Source organism: Piliocolobus tephrosceles, chromosome 3, assembly GCF_002776525.5.
Source record: "Piliocolobus tephrosceles isolate RC106 chromosome 3, ASM277652v3, whole genome shotgun sequence".
NCBI lineage: Eukaryota > Metazoa > Chordata > Mammalia > Primates > Cercopithecidae > Piliocolobus > Piliocolobus tephrosceles.
Genome location: NC_045436.1, coordinates 112,311,269 through 112,317,428, shown reverse-complemented (window position 1 = coordinate 112,317,428; position 6,160 = coordinate 112,311,269).

Below are 6,160 nucleotides of genomic sequence, written 5' to 3'. Positions count from 1 at the left end.
TTTTTTTTTTTTTTTTTTTTTGAGACAGAGTCTCGCTCGTTGCCCAGGCTGGAGTGCAGTGGCGCGATCTCAGCCCACTGCAAGCTCCGCCTCCCGGGTTCAAGCAATTCTCCTGCCTCAGCCTTCTATCTTCTTTAGGTAGAAGAAGGCTAAAGAAAGCAGAAACAGGCCAGGTGCAGTGGCTCATGCCTGTAATCCCAGCACTTCGGGAGGCTGAGGCAGGTGGGTCTCCTGAGGTCGGGAGTTCAAGACCAGCCTGACCAACATGGAGAAACCCCGTCTCTATTAAAAATACAAAATTAGCCAGGTGTGGTGGTGCATGCCTGTAATCCCAGCTGCTCGGGAGACTGAGGCAGGAGAATCGCTTGAACCCGGGAGGTGGAGGTTGCAGTGAGCCGAGATCGTGCCATTGCTCTCCAGGCTGGGCAACAAGAGTAAGACTCCATCTCAAAAAAAAAAAAAAAAAAAAAAAAGGCAGAAACAAGGAACAAAAAGAGAATTGGTTGTTACAGAGTTACTTTCCTTACAGAGTTAAAACAGAGGCGACTTCCTTATGCTGGCTCAGGTAAACTGGGCCCCTTCTAATTGGTTGCTGTGAATTGAATCTCCTGTTGTTTATTTTTAGTGTTTTTTAAATGTTTTTATTCAAACAGATTTTGACAGATCTATTTTTTTTTTAAATGGCCTTGTTTAAAGAAACTTTGTTAATCTTATGAAGTAAGAATCCTTTTTTCTTTGAGCAATTTAATGGTTTTATCACGTAACTGATTGCTACTATGCATAAAGTTTAAAACACATATCTCTTTTTTTTTTCTTTCTTTCTTTTTTGAGACAGTCTTGCTCTGTTGCCCAGGCTGTAGTGCAGTGGCACGATCTCAGCTCACTGCAACCTCTGCCTCCCAGGTTCTAGAGCTTCTCCTGCCTCAGCCTGCCAAGTATTCGGGATTACAGGTGCCTGCCACCACATCTGGCTAATTTTTGTATTTTTTAGTAGAGATGGGGTTTCACTATGTTGGCCAGGCTGGTCTTGAACTCCTGACCTCAGGTGATCCACCTACCTCGGCCTCTCAAAGTGCTGGGATTACAGGTGGGAGCCACCACGCCCGGCCTAAAACACACGTATCTGAAGAGATGACCCGCACATTTATTTGCAATAGAAAAATAAATCAGTTAATGGAGTTTACTGAATTAACTCACTGAACTAATTTGACAGCTTAAACTATGGTAGTCAAGCAAAATCTCTGTGGAATTCGTATTTACATATTAAACATTCCTGAGTTAAGGGGGAAAAATAGCTTGGCTTTATAGCTTCAGGGAAATACTGCTAAGTAAATTTAGGAGACTTCCAAAGGTAGAGCCAAAGGGGGAAAACCATAGCATTATCATACTTTTCTGATAATTGGAGCTCGAACAAACTCTTGGGACATAAGCTGCATAATTCTGTCCCAAAGACTAGTTCCTCTTGAGGGTCCAGGTCTTCCTGGACCTTGAAAATAAAGGGTAGAGTTTTCACCTCAAGTTGGAAATCGGAAATCAGATTTTAAGACATGAGGGAGGTATAAGTCAGCCAAGGACATAGAGTTCTTCAGAAGCAAGCTTTCCCAGGACATGAATCATATTTATTTTAGGCATAAAACTTTCTAGCTCCAAATGGGAGAAAACTTCTTTCTTACTTTATAAAGAATGTCACTCTCTGCCAGAATGTTAGGAAGCTACTGAGTAGACCCAGTCCTGAGGCTCTGTGGCCCATTTGCAGAGTTCTCCTTCTTAACCTGCTGTCAACGGTCTGCCTGGCCCTATGCCAACCCCAGCTTCTCAGTCCTGCTGTTGTGTGTAAAGGCAAAAGCATGTCTGTGGTGTAGGCTGCATTCTTCATTGAGTTTGTTTACCTGCTCCAGGTAAGTCAATATGTCCCAAGAGAATCCTTGGGACACAGAAAGTATATGGTGCCAATTGAATGCAGCCCCACTGTAGGCCTGCCTCAGAATCTTACTAGACAATACCATAGCCCTTTGCTTCCTGAAAATGTTCCTGCATGGATTTTAAAGTGGTAACATGACCTTATTAATTTTAGTTGCAAACTCGAGCACAAGCAGATGGTCTATTTAAACCATAATAAACCTATGCTACACTGTAGGGTTGTGTTCATTTATGCGGTTGCATTTTACCGTAGTGTTGTAAAGTTAAATTCCAGGCTATTGAACGACAATTTCCAAATGTGAGATCCTGTTTTTGCTTTGCTTTTCTTTATTTTTTTTTTCTTTGAGGCAAGATCTTACTCTGTCATCCAGGCTGGAGTGAAGTGTTGCAATCACAGCTCACTGCAGCCTCAACCTCCTAGGCTCAGTCTGTCCGCCCACCTCAGCCTCCTGAGTAGATGGGACTACAGGTGCACACCACTGTCAGGTCTTTGAACCAGAGTGACTCTATCTGGAGTGAGGACTAGGAAAATGGGGCTGGGACTTGTTTGGCTGCATACCCAGAAAGTTAGGTATTCCTAGCCTCTAGATGTTTACAGTTAAGGGAACAGATTGATAATGTTTACTAAACAGATCCAGACTTGGGAGTGTCCTGATACCTGATATCTTGAAAACAGAAGCATTTTTTTTCTTTCTGAATTTTTAATAGAGACAGGGTTTCACCATATTGCCCAGGCCGGTCTCAAACTCCCAAGCTCAAGTGATCTCCCACCTCAGCCTCCCAAAGTGATTGAATTACAGGCATGAGCCGCTGAGCCTGGCCAGTTTGTCTGTTTTTTTTTTTTCTTTAATGCTGTGAAATTATTTGTACATTGTAGGTCCTCAATAAGTATTGAATTAATTATTTAATACTTAAAAGTTAATCTGATTGAAATTGCTTATATTCAAAGAATCTTAAATAATTCAAGTATGTGCAACGTAATCCATTTTGTTTCAAAAAATTATTTGTGCTTATAAAAAAGGCTGGAAGTATATTTAAAAAAATTAGAAGTGATTATCACTGGAGAGTGGTATTATTGGTGATTTGAATTTTCTTTGTTGGAGAAGTTAAATTGTTCCTCTTTGCAGATGAAATGATTTTATATTGAAAAAACCCTAAAGACTCCACCAAGAAAAACAAAACAAAAAACTGTTAGATGTAATAAACAAATTCAGTAAAATTGCAGGATAAAAAATCATCATAGAAAAGTTGGTAGCATTTCTATACACCAATAGCAAACTGTCTGAAAAACAAGTTAAGAAAACAATCCCATACATAATAGCTACAAAAAATTGAAATACTTAGGAATAAATTTAACCAAAAACGTGAAAGATCCCTACACTAAAAACTATACAGCACTGATGAAAGAAATTGAAGAAGACACAAATAAATGGAACGATACCCTGTGTTCATAGATTGCAAAAATTAAGATGGTTAAAATGTCCATACTACCCAAAATGAACTATAGATTCAATGCAATCCCTATCAAAATACCAATGACATTCTTTGCAGAAATAGAAAATACAATCCTAAAATTTGTATAGAACCACAAAAGCCACCAAATAGCCAAAGCAATTTGAGCAAAAAGAGTAAAGCTGGAGGCATCAGACTTCATGATTTCAAAATAAGCCGCAAAGTTATAGTAACCAAAACAGCATGAAAACAGATGTATAGAACAATGAAACAAAATAGAGACCTCAGAAGTAAATCCATACATTTATAGCCAACTGATTTTCGACAAAGGCACCAAGGGCACACAATGGAAAGGACAATCTCTTTAAAAAATTTTGTTGGGAAAACTGGATATCCACATGCAGAAAAATGAAATTAGACCCTTATCTCCTATCATATACAAAAATCACTCAAAGTGTATTAATAACTTAAACGTAAGATCTGAAACAATGAAACTACTAGAAGAAAACATAAGAGGAAACTCCATGACTTTGGTCTGTGTAAGAATGTTTTGGATATTACCACAAAAGCAAAGGCAACAAGAGCAAAAATAGATGGATAGAATTACATGGAACAAAAAGCTTCTGTACAGGAAATGAAACAGCAGAGTGAAGAGATAACTTACAGAATGGATGAAAATATTTGCAAACTATGTATCTGATAAGGGATTAATATCCAAAATGTATATACAAGGAACTCAAACAATTCAATAGCCAAAAAAATAAAAAAGCAAGTAACCCTATTAAAAAATGGGCAAAAGGCATAGAAGACATACAAGTTGCCAATAGGTATATGAAAAATGCTCAGCACCAGTAATCATCAGGGAAATGCAAATCAAAACCACAATGGGATATCACCTGACGCTTGTTAGCATGACTATTATCAAAAAGACAAAAGTGTTGGCAAAACCATACAAAAGAATAAAATCATGTCCTTTGCAGCAGCATGGATGCAGCTGGAGACCATTATCCTAAGTGAATTAATGCAGGAACAGAAAACCAAATACTGCATGTTCTCACTTATAAATGGGAGCTAAACACTGAGTACACACAGACACAAAGATGGGAACAGTAAACACTGGGGATTCCAAAAGTGGGGAGGAAGGGAAGGGGAGAAGAGCTGAAAAACTACCTGTCAGGTATTATGTTCACTACTTGGGTGACAGGATCATTAGGCACCCAAACCTCAGCATCATGCAATATACCCGTGTCACAAACCTGCACATGTCTGCACATGTACCATGTACCCCTGAACTAAAAAAAAGTTGGCCAGAATATAGAGAAAAGAGAACACTTACGCACTGTTGGTGGGAATGTAAACCAGGACAACCACTATGGAATACAGTGTGGAGGTTCTTCAAAAAAGTACAAGTAGAACTACACTGTGATCCAGCAACCCTGCTATTGGGAATCTACTCAAAGGAAAGGAAATCATTATATATAGAAGAGACATCTACATCCTCATGTTTATTTCAGCATTATTCACAATAGCCAAGACATAGAATCAACCTAGTTGTCCATCAATGATGAATGGATAAAGAAAATGTGGTATATGTACACAGTGGAATATTATTTAGTCATACAGAAGAGCAAAATCCTGTCATTTGTGACAGCATGGATGAGCCTGGAAAACATGTTAAGTGAAATAAGTCAGGCACAGAAAGATAAATACTGCATAATCTCACTCATATGTGGAATCTAAAAAACCTAATGGTTACCAGAGGCTTGAGTGGTTAGGAGGAGGGAGCGGATGGGAAAATGTTATATAATTACAGTTAGAAAGTTGAGACCGGGTGTGGTGGCTCACACCTGTAATCCCAGCACTTTGGGAGGCATGCTGATTGCTTGAGTCCAGGAGTTTGAGACCAGCCTGGCCAACATGGCAGAACCCCATCTCTATAAAAAATACAAAAATTAGCCAGGCGTGGTGGCGCATGCCTGTACTCCCAACTACTCATGAGGCTGAGGTGTGAGGATCACTTGAACCTGGGAGATGGAGGTTGTAGTGAGTGGAGGTTGCACCAATGCATTCCAGAGTAAAACCTTGCCTAAAAAAAAAAAAAGTCTAGAATATGCAAATAAACAGAGACAGAATAGTAAAATATATAGCGACAAATCGTAGATAAGTGATTATCTGGACCAAGGGTTGGGAAGGAGAGAAATTGAAAATAACTGCTAATAGTTATGGAGTTTCTTTCTTGGGTGATGAAAATGCTCTAAAATGGATTGTGGTGATGGTCATCCAACTCAGTGACATACTAAAAACCACTGGATTACACACTTTAAATAGGTGAATTATATGTGAATTGTATCTCAATAAAGATACCATTTTCTGTTTTTTTATTTCAACTTTTACTTTGATACAGGGGTCCATGTGCAGATTTGTCACATGGAAACATTGCATGATGCTGAGGTTTGGAGTGTGACTCCAGTCACCCTGGTAGTGAGCATACTATCCAATAGGTAGTTTTAAAATTTTTTTTTTTCTTTTTTTTGAGACGGAGTCTTGTTCTATCATCCAGGCCGGAGTGCAGTGGCATAATCTTGGCTCACTGCAATCTCTGCTTCCTAGGTTCAAGTGATTCTTGTACCTCAGCCTCCCGAATAGCTGGGTTTACAGGCATGCGCCACCACGCCTGGCTAATTTTTAAATTTTTATTAGAGATGGGGTTTCACCACGTTGGCCAGGCTGGTCTCGAACTCCTAGGCTCAAGCAGTCCACCCACCTCAGCCTCCCAAAGTGCTGGGGT